Source organism: Amblyomma mixtum, chromosome 1, assembly GCF_055824585.1.
Source record: "Amblyomma mixtum isolate Tamu chromosome 1, ASM5582458v1, whole genome shotgun sequence".
NCBI classification, from domain to species: Eukaryota; Metazoa; Arthropoda; class Arachnida; order Ixodida; family Ixodidae; genus Amblyomma; species Amblyomma mixtum.
Genome location: NC_143012.1, coordinates 144,956,184 through 144,967,319, shown reverse-complemented (window position 1 = coordinate 144,967,319; position 11,136 = coordinate 144,956,184). Strand labels below are relative to the sequence as shown.

General features: G+C 48.0%; 2 non-coding genes across 2 annotated transcripts; both read right to left on the bottom strand.

Annotated features, from left to right (window-relative positions):
• Nucleotides 1-245: 245 nt before the first annotated feature.
• Nucleotides 246-318, bottom strand: TRNAA-AGC (transfer RNA alanine (anticodon AGC)). The gene has a single exon. It is a non-coding gene; the product is annotated as a tRNA-Ala (tRNA).
• Nucleotides 319-1,788: 1,470 nt separating this feature from the next.
• Nucleotides 1,789-1,881, bottom strand: TRNAY-GUA (transfer RNA tyrosine (anticodon GUA)). Its single transcript is given in 2 exon segments — nucleotides 1,789-1,825; nucleotides 1,844-1,881. It is a non-coding gene; the product is annotated as a tRNA-Tyr (tRNA).
• Nucleotides 1,882-11,136: the final 9,255 nt, after the last annotated feature.

The following is an 11,136-nucleotide window of genomic DNA, read 5'->3' as shown; positions in this document are numbered from 1 at the left end:
AGTCATTGCACTGAATTGCACTAATTTATATGCACTAATTTATATGTCATTGCACTAATTTATATGCATGATTGAGGGCACCAATATCAATAACAATTACTAGAGGGCATGCGAATACATAAACATCGCGTAATGAAAAGATGCCCCGGGAACCCTGGTTCAGCTGCGTAGGCGGAAGTTATGGTTATCGGAGTGTTCTTCAAAATATTGTTGAAAATAAAAACGATGTGCATAAAAAGTAAAAGTGGAGGTGCTGGGTATCGATCCCAGTACCTCTCGCATGCTAAGCGAGCGCTCTACCATCTGAGCTACATTCCCGACGAATAGACGTAGTAGTGGAGCTCCGTAATATTCGCGAACAATTGCGCAAAACATCAAGGTCGAATCGGAAGGCAGCCGAAGAGTGAAGGCAGGGGTCGCTTCGGCTTGCAGCCCCTCTCTACGCTAGCGCATTAAACACGCTATCAGTTTTTGCGATCACAGTCACGCGGCATTTGCATTCTACGCACGGTAGTTTCTGCCTCGTTTCTCTGTTGCATCTTCTTTTTTTAAGGCAGGGTTTCTAACATCCCAACGTGGCACATGGGCTATGAGTGACACCGTAATGAAGAAATCGGGATTAATTTCAACCAGCTGAGGTTCTTTAACGTGCGCTGCAATCGCACAACACATGGCGCATTTTTCGTTTCGCCTGTATCGAAATTCGGCCGCCGTGGCAGGGATCGAATTCCGGATCTGAGGTTTAGTGGCGGAGCCTCCTAACCACTGTGTCTGTCATCAATAAATAGTTAAATGTCATGCAAGAAAAGGTGGCAGGGGCTGGAAAATTGGGCTAGCTGGTAGGTCGCGGTTTGAATGGGGGCTTAGAGGGAAAGGAGCACGGACATAGGAGGCAAGAGAGGAACACAGGACGAGCGTTCGACCAGTGCCCCTCTCATGCTCTTGCTTCTTTTGCGCTAAGCCCCTCGCCAAATTATGGTTTGAAAATTATATGGTGGCCACATACGCAATTTCATTACTATCAACACCCGGTACTCGTGCGACACAACAACAAGAAGCGAACACTTTACCGCAGCATTTTTATGCCGTCTCTAGTCCTTTATACTGTGTTTCTGAAATTCGATAAAGTAGCAGCCGTAGGAGGCGCAGGAGGCCTGTTGGAAGATAAGTGGTTGCAAAATGTAATCACAACGACCAAACCACTAAGAATATCCGCGGCCGTACTGTTGCATTGGCAGGTGACTGAGCCGGTTTGTGTGTGTTTGAATACAGATATCATCAGCAGACGCGGGCGGGAAATCTTAGCCACGGCTTCTGTGGAAATGCTTTCCTAGTCTTTCTCCATAGAATCACCAGTGCTCTATGCAGGTTATGACCTTCACCTCCCTATTCTAACAGTCTTGTTTGAATAGCATGAATAAACTATTCTACTCTGCGCGACAGGTGTGTAACGTACGCTTTTGAAGACATGTTTGGCCTTCATTATAATTTTGGTGATCTTAGGCCTGAATTGTTATTAGTAAGTTTGTTGAGGATTTGCGGGGTCGCAGCGGAGCACCAGAGCAAGATGACCAGCGTGGCAGGCTTCTAGTTCCGAACAGCCAGTGCCGGGCGTGCGCTCCGAGCACGCGCTGTCCATCTTTAATTTCTTCTATCGCGGGAACGCCGATCTCAGCGCCTGCGCTTTATAGCGTCGCCGGGCGCTATAAGTTCTTTAGAACGGGCTCACAAGTCAATAAAAAAGTGGTTTTGGCAACCTTTAACTCTGTTTCTGCATTGAAATAAAAAATCTGTCGAGCCGGATTCGAACCAGCGACCTATGGATGTCCGCACGGAAAGTCCTCTACAGTCCACCGCTCTACCAACTGAGCTAACGACTGAACGGTTAATGGCACGTGGCTGACTTAAGGAGATGGTGGCGTTGCGCTTTGTGACGTATATTCACGGATGGAGGGTGTCTGCCGCGCCTTAGGAAACTGATTAGGCCACGTCATGACGTCGCCCCGTCGCTTACACGGTGCGTTCGTGCAGCACGATTTCGATTCCAGCTGTAGCATTCCCGACGCGTTGCGTGCTGCATTTCTTTTAGTACGAATGCCCTACTTGACTAGCAATCCTGAAAAAAAGCTGATGTCTGTCTCAAGCAGTGGCGTAGCCAGAAATATTTTTTTAGGGGAGGGGGGGGGGGGGTTTATAGAGCCCGTGCCCATACAATATCTTAGTCATTTTTCTGCTGCAATAATGCCGAAGGGTTAGTTGTTTCGTTCACTATAATATTTACATAATACGACTGCACACAGGGCTCCGAGGACTTGATTCGTAAAGAACATTTATTTTCTAAAAAAAAACACTCGTACGAAAAATCGATTTACAACATATTTCAGACAACATACAACAACAAAGTGCTCTGCTCTACTGCTTTACAACAAAGCAAGTGCGGACGAATGACATTCGTCAGAACTTCTACCCCATGCATGTGAACCTGCGCCCGGACGTAGATGCGCCTAAAAAAACGCATTTTTATTTCCTCGATAGTTTATGATCATTTGAGGAGGACGCAAAGGATGAAACTGCAGGCTGACGTAAAAAGGTGGTGTCTTTTATTGCGTTAACGGTGCCTACAAATAAAAGGAGTCCCATACGTCGTGCGGTGGCCAAGAAGAGCGACTACTTTCTGCAATAACTATCGCTTCCTATTAGAACAGGAACTATTTTTGTCAGCAATTCGACACTGTTCTTAATATAATTTTTACATTTTATGTATCAATGCGGTGTGAATAGCACGGGCGAAGAAAAGGCCGAAAGGAGGGCGGGGAAGGGGGAATGCAGCACTCAGAAAATTGCGGGAGGTGTTGTGACACCGAAACACTCCCCCTGGCTGCGCTCCTGGCCTCAAGCCTGTCAGATTCCCGAGGAAATAAAAGAGCAAAACGCTGGGGCAACGTATGGGTATCGAGGGATAGCAATATCGAACGAATGTTGCGTCATTGGCCATCTTTGCTATAGCCGGCACAAATATTTCGTTGTATCCGGTTATCTACTTTTTTCAAGTATCATGAAGTCACGGTGTGGGGAAGGAAAGGCTGGCGGTGTGAATCCCTGTTATATGCTACACTTTGATTCAACTAGAGATCTTACGCTCTGTAAAGCGCTGAATCGTTTGATACCACTCCGAACATTCTACGCCAATGATGTGACCCAGAATCTGTGTACTGATGGTACCACCCACTGTTCACTTGAATGACCTTGTGTTTCTTACTAACGCGACCTTGAGTAATGCGAGTATTAGAGCTAACGATATAACATAAATATTACCGCTACTGGGCTCTGAACCGGCGGCGGCGGGAACAGACCAGCTTTGCTGGCCACAGCTCAAGAGCACTATGCTCAACGTTTATAGATAAAAGTATCTATAAACGTTGACTATGCTATCGCCGCAAACGGTCACGCCTCGTGTTAATCTGCCACACATTCGCGCTTTGCATTGCACATCATTGTCTTCATCAACTTCGATCTGTGCGCAAAAAGTCACGAAAGGAAAGGAAACGCACCTGACTGGCTCCCTGGGGAGTGGACGGCGATACGGTGGGTGAGATACGTGGCGGTAGTCACATAGACATGGTGGTGGTGGTGAAAAACTTTAATCAAAGAGAGCTTGAGGGTTAAAAAAAAATAACCCTGCTGCATGGTCGGTATCCTTAGTCCGGGACACCGCATGACGAGGCCCCGTCTCGCGCCCGCTTGACCAGAGCCCTTTGGGACTCCAGTGTGGAGCAGTTGAGGAGGGCAGTCTCCCATGCCTCTCGGGTGAGGGTGGGGGAGGGGGGAAGGTGAGGATTCTGAGTACATGCCCACACCATGTGAAAGATATCGCAGATCTCTCCACAGTGCGGGCAGCGCCCATCTGTGTTCGGATCGAAGTGTTTTGCTATTGCAGGACAGAGAAGGGTTCCTGTCTGCAGGCGCCGCAGAGTTCGCTCCTCCGCCTTACTCAGCCCCTTGGCAGGTGCCGGGTAGAGACGGTGGCTGTCGCAATAATAAATTAGGATTTCGCGGAACCGCAGAAGCGGTTTATGAGCTTCTGAGCCATGAGAGCTAGGATGAGGAGCCCGGTGTGTGAGCGCTCGGGCGGCCGCATCAGCGGCCTCATTGCCTCGTAGACCCTGGTGGCCAGGAGCCCAGATCACTTTTGTGCGAGTTGGATCGGCGAGAGCGCGTCTTAGAATTTGCGAGGCCAGAGGTGATATTTCGCCTGGATGGATGGATGGAAAACTTTATTAAGCAAGTGAGTTTGGACCGTACAAGGTCTCAGGGCCACCGCACAGCCCTCACATTACGCGCATGTGTCCAGGCCACGTAGGGCCATGGCACTGGCACCCCGGTTCACACAGCGAAGTTGCGCGTCCGGGTCCTGCGACGCAAGGAGGGCCTCCCATTCCTCCCATGTACCGATGGCGGGCTGTCCCTGCGGGGGAGGATCGGCAGGGCAGCCGAAGAGGATGTGGTCCAGGGTGGCGTGCGGTTCTCCGCAGAGAGTGCACTCTGGGGAAACATGGCGGAAGTGGGATAGAAGCTGAGGGGTAGGAAGAGTTCGGGTCTGGAGTCGCCTCCAGAGGATTTGTTGGCAGTGGGATAGGCGGGGGTGGGGAGGGGGATAGAGTCGACGGGCAAGGCGTGCTTGTTGAGTTAGTTCTGAGAACGTGTGTGCCCGCTCCCTCGAGAAATCCCGGCTGGGGTCGCCATTTGCCCGGCAAATAAGTCCTCGGGCTATGTTATCGGCGGCCTCATTTCCGGGATTGCCAGAGTGAGCCGGCACCCACACGAGCTCAATACGCCTATCGGGATTTAGGGTGCACATTCTCAATATCTGCCACGCGGGGGGATGGACGCGTCCGCGGGCGAAGTTAAGAATGGCTGTTTTGGAATCGCTTAGTATATAAGCCGCATTGGTTTGGGCAATGGCTATTGCTATAGCTGCTTCCTCTGCTTCTTCCGGGGTACAAGGTGGGTCTATGAAATGAGTAAATGGGGGGGCTGCTTAATGTTCACAGGCCCGGCGAGAGTCTGTGATAACCGTTTTCGATTTTGGATCGGCGGCAGCGAGAGCTATTGCGACTTCCTCCGCTCGTGTTGAATTTGGGGCCCGAAAAGATAGCCCATCGACATTCATTCCCGGTCTACGGCAGCCGTGAAGAATCCCGCGGGCGACGGCCCTGTGATGTCCACGTAATAGACGCCCTCTTTATAGCCATATTGCCTCTCAAGCGTGCGAACCCGCGCTTGTCGTCTGCCTTCATGTGAAGCCACAAGCGGAAACACAGGCTAGGTCAGTAAGGAACACAGCAGCCTTTTCTTCTATGACACACTACAATTCCTCACATAGACATGCGGGCTGCTTGCGTTTGCTTCGGCAACGTTTTGGGAGAAACGGAGAAATAGTCCGCCGGCGTTCTCTGGGTTCGTAGGCGTTGGCGTTGACAACGTTGTAGACTTCGTTGACTTTCAGGAAGGGAAGAATTTTGAAGAGAGAATTTTTGAGGCCTAACTGGCTCCCTGGGTCAGTGGACACCTCAAGCGGGCTGTGAGGCACGGGCGGTGGTGTCCACCTGCAAAAAACTGCTTTTTCACAATATTTCGTGCTTACCAATGCACGCGGGCCAGCAATGCAATGCAGCCAGCAATTTTTTTTTCCAAAACTGCGCCTAAACTTGTTGCAAAAATTCAGGGGGCACTTTGTTGACCTAAAGTGCGTGGAGGCGAAAGCCTTCATCGCGGTGTTGCTGCTTGTGTCACTGATCTGTTGTTAAGATGTTAAGCTTCGCCTCTAAGAGTGAAACGCGACAGCGTCTTGCAACACTGCCAGGGAGTCCACGGAACGCCATCGCCCGTTCGGCTCTACGTCTTGCTCTTCGGTAAATTGGTTTTTGAGGAAACGAAATGTATCAGTCTCGCATATCTCGGTGGGCACCTGAACCACGCCGTAAGGGAAGGGAAGAAGATGGGAGTGAACGAAGACACCGTATTCACTAGACGCGCCTTTGCTCATTCGAAACCATCGAGCTGGCATGGCGGAGTCCGCACTCCGGAGACCGGGGTTCGATTCCCGAACTCAACGAATTTCCTATTAGGTTTTATTTATTTATTTGGCCTGACTAGAAAGGTTAATTAGGCTAATTGGGTAATTAAGCAATTAACTAAACTCATTCCCACTTACATGGAGCATCACTATACGACCCCTTTAATTGGTTGCATGGTTACTAGCCAAAGTACAATCGGCCCCGTTTGAAATTCGCGCACTGTGACGTCAGATACGTTTCGGCCAATTGGAAAGCGTGATATATCTGTCGACAGCTCCTGCTTACAACGATGAGGCATTAAAGGCATCCGCCTTAAAAATCTTTTTAGTTAACTTGCAATTTCGCTCGAAAGTTTTGTCTCAAGGTTCAAGGTTCGTTTATTGGATGTTTATGGTAAAAGAAAAAAAAACACCGGAATACAGAAGGAGGTTCCAAAGTCAGAGACTGTGGACGGGGCCTACTGTGAGAACAATTGTAAAAAAAGAATATACAGACAGCAGATGCAAAAATTATAAAGATGTTGGCATCAGTAAAGAGCAGAAAGTGAGATGCAGAAAATAATGCAAAAAATTATTTGAATGAAAAATGATTACACACCTAAAAGCGTACAGAACAACACAAAACAAAAATCATAGAATATATTCTGACACAGTTTGAACACAAAGAGCTCGTAATAGGAATATTCATAGACTTCTCAAAGGACTTTGACTTGGTTAATCATAAGTTACTTCTAGAGAAACTATGGCAATACGGAATTCGGGGCCAGGCTGCAGAACTTATAAAATCATACTTGTCAAAAAGGAAACAAACTGTCAACATAGATAATACATATTCAGAAATAAAACCAATTTATTCTGGTGTCCCACAGGGAAGCATACTTGGGCCCCTACTTTTCAACATTTACCTTAATGATATTGTGAACATTAACCCAAATCTCAGGTTCATCATATATGCCGATGATACTAGCATTTTTTTCTCCGGAAGTAACATTCATGACCTGATACAAATGTGCAACACGACAATGATCACACTGGAAAGATGGTCCCAATCAAACTATATGCGCGTGAATGAAAAAAAAGACTAAAGCTGTAATATTTCGACCAAGAAACAAACCGATCCCCCCACATGATAGTATTAACTTTAACTCTAGAGAAATAGAAATTGTTGATCACTTCAAATGCCTAGGTGTAGAATTTTCTTCGCACATGTCTTGGGAAGATCACGCAAATCATGTTGTCCGGCAGCTAGCCAGGGTGACAGGCACGATTGGCTGCATTAGATACATTCTTCCTAAATCAATTAAACTACTTCTATATAACACACTGTTCTGTGCCCACATTAACAACTGCCAGCTTGTATGGGGCACTGCAACGTATTCCTCATTACAAAAAATTCATGTTCTGCAAAAAAAGTTTCTTCGCTACGTCTTTGATGCGGACTATGGAGCACCCAGCAAAGCGTTCTTTCGTGAAACTGGCATAATCAAAATCTTTGATTTATATCAATATCGACTGAGTGTTCGTTTTAAACTAGAAACCAAAAATAACATAAGTCATATTCGACGTCTGGCAAATCTGAAAGAAAAAGAAGCGAGTTACCCTTTTAGAGAGCCTGAAACCTGTTTGGTGCCTACACCACGCATAAATACTGGTAAACAGCGCCTGCAATATACACTTCCTTCTCTTCTAAACGCATACAAATCTGCCAATTTTAACTTCTTTACCTGTACTCATCGTGAGCTGCGTTGCTTATACATAGATTGTGTTACAAAATGATTTTTTTTCTTTAAACTGCACTAAGTGGTGTTTTTTGTTTTCTTTAATTTGCATTGTTTGATTCATTGTGCTTTTGTTGTACTGCTAAAAGATACTTAACTTATGCAATGATGTTTGGATGACCATGTAAATTGCACACATGTACAAACTAGAGGTAACATTTTGCTTGGTGTTAATAATGTGTTTTTCTCTGAATTGCTCTCTTTTGTTTTTTGTTACTTTTTTTTCTCGTCGCCTGTCACTGCTGCCCGGTATAGGGGGCTGCGGCTCAGTCAAGCTGTCTATGACAGCTTTTTCTGCATCTCCTCTGTAACTTTTTGAGGCAGAAATAAAATTATTATTATTATTATTATTATTATTATTATTATTATTATTATTATTATTATATAAATGACAAAACTAGTACCATTTACCATGAGAAATGCTATTTGGGGGAGTGTAAAAACTGACGAAGAGCGGATTTAAAGGCACAGATATTTGATGATTGCTTAATGGTAACAGGTAATGAGTCACATAAAGTGGTAGCGGAGAAACGAACTGTTTGATTACCATAATTAGTGTTAGGTTTAGCGAGTAAGAAGTTATTGTGATTAGCAAAACGTGTGTCGTTTGTTAATGGATTTGTTAAACACTTTTCGGGAAAATATGTTTGGACATTTAGGTTTGGTTTCGTTTATGGGGTTTAACGTCCAAAAACAACTGAGGCCATGAGGGACGCCGTAGTGGAGGCCTCCGGAAATTTCGACCACCTGGGGTTCTTCAACGTGTACTGACATCGCACAGTACACGGGCGTCTAGAATTTCGCCTCCATCGAAATTCGACCGTCGCTGGCAGGGATCGAACCCGCATCTTTCGAGTGAGCAGGCGAGCACCATATCCACCGAGTTTAAACAGAGCTTGACCCAGAGTACGGTGAGGAGGTAAATATCTCATCATCAGGCCTGCTACGTGCACTGCAGGAAAATAGCCTTATTCGTCGCCCATAGAACATAGGTTGTTTCGAGATGTTAGACCCCCCAAGAAAAAAAACACTTAAGTCAAGCGAGGTAGGAGCTGCCGTGCGTAGAATGCAAAACCGGCTTGACTCTGATCTGAAAAACTGACAGTGTGCTTGAAGCGCTAGCGTAGAGAGCGGCAGCAAGCCGAAGCTACCCTTGCCTGCATTCGTCGGCTGCCTCTCGATGTGGCCTAGATTTTCCCTGCAGTTATCCATGCATATTACGCAGCTCTGTAACCGCAGCCTTGCGTTGGGGTGTAGCTCAGATGGTAGAGCGCTCGCTTAGCATGCGAGAGGTACTGGGGATACCCAGTTGCGCTTGTTTTATCTATATCCAACATTTATTATTATATACAGCGTGTTGAGTAAGAGACCAACAACCCAAAACTAGCGCGTTTCCTGTCGAGCCACGGTTGGTGGTGCATTTTTTTTTCCGCGCAACATTTATGTATTTGCACGCTTTCCAGCGATTGTTTTTGATGCCTTCAGTCCCACATAGAGAGCGATAGAGGGAGAGACAAAATAAAGGTAAGGCGGGAATGTTTTTGCTACCCTTCACGTTTGAGGGTGAAAGGGGGGTGGGGGGGGGGGGTGATTGGAGTGAGAGGCAGGGAGAAGAGGCTCCACATCAGTTCCGTTCAAGTGAGATGAATACTAATTTTTGTTTGCATAAATATTGTTACGTAAATGTAGGCACACAAGGAGTAGTCACTGAGGAATGCTGACAGCAGCTCACAGCAGCTCAGTCGAACCACTGCCGGCCAACGGCGCACAGATCACACTTCGTCCTCTTCGCGCTCATTGCACGAGCACAGCACTGTCTTCTTCGTTGTCCACTGATACAACTCCCGGCGGCGAAAGCATCGTCCCGATGCTAAGTGGAAGACGGAGCAGGTGCACGGTATGGCTTGAGGCGAACCACGTGAACAACGTCAGTGGTAGGGGGGGTGGATGACGACGGAGGGTCGAGGGGGGCAATCTCATAAGTCTCGTCGGTCACTTGACGGAGCACGCGATAAGGGCCCTTATACTGATGTAGGAGTTTCTCTGAAAGGCCGACACGGCGAGAGGGATACCAAACGAGGACGAGTGATCCTGGCGTGTAGTGTACTGGGCGATGTCGGCGGTCGTAAACTGACTTCTGGTAGGCCTGGGAGGCGGTGAGACGGTCGCGGGCGATTTCGCGGGCCGAGGTTGCTTGAGCGATTGCGTCACGTGCGTACTCCGTGGTCGAGGCCGAAGAAGGCGGCAGGAGTGTATCCAGTGGCAACGCAGGATGCCGGCCATACAAAAGATAGAAAGGCGAATAGCCCGTGGTGTCATGCCGCGATGAATTGTAAGCAAATGTTACATAGGGCAAGGCAATGTCCCAATCACGATGGTCGGGTGCGACGTACATAGATAGCATGTCAGTGAGGGTCCTATTCAGGCGCTCGGTAAGCCCGTTCGTTTGAGGATGGTACGCTGTAGTGAGTTTATGCTGCGTGGAACAGGACCGGAGTATGTCGTCAACTACCCGGGACAAAAAGTAGCGACCGCGGTCCGTCAGCAATTGGCGTGGGGCACCGTGATGAAGGATGACATTTTGCAACAGGAAATCGGCGACATCGGTGGCGCAACTGGTTGGTAAGGCACGTGTGATAGCGTACCGAGTGGCGTAGTCAGTGGCGACGGCGATCCAACGGTTGCCGGAACTGGACGTAGGAAAAGGTCCGAGGAGGTCTGGTCCGACACGATGAAAGGGTTCCAGAGGTACGTCGATAGGCTGCAGAAGGCCGGCAGGCAAAGTGGAGGGCCGCTTCCTGCGTTGACAGAGGTCACAGCTGGCAACGTAACGGCGAACACTACGGTAAAGGCCGGGCCAAAAGAAGCGGCGTCGGACCCGATCGTACGTGCGGGAGACACCGAGGTGTCCCGCGGTGGGCAGGTCGTGTAGTTCCGCGAGGACAGACGAGCGGAGACGTTGAGGAACGACGAGCAGGAGCGGAGGGCCGTCAGGGCGAAGGTTGCGTCGGTAGAGGATGTCATCCTGAAGAACAAAGAGCTGGAGCGAAGGATCGGGGTTGGCACAGGCGAGGCGGTCAATAAGGGGACGCAAGGAGGAATCTATTTATTTATTTATTTATTTATTTATCATCATACCCACAGCGCCATTGGCTGGCATTACAGTGGGGGGGTAGAAGAAAAAGTACACAAATGCCACCGCGTGCAGGTGGTTACAAAAAAAAAAGATAACAATGAGATAGAAAGAACACGGAATTATTATACACAAAAAAATGTCACAGC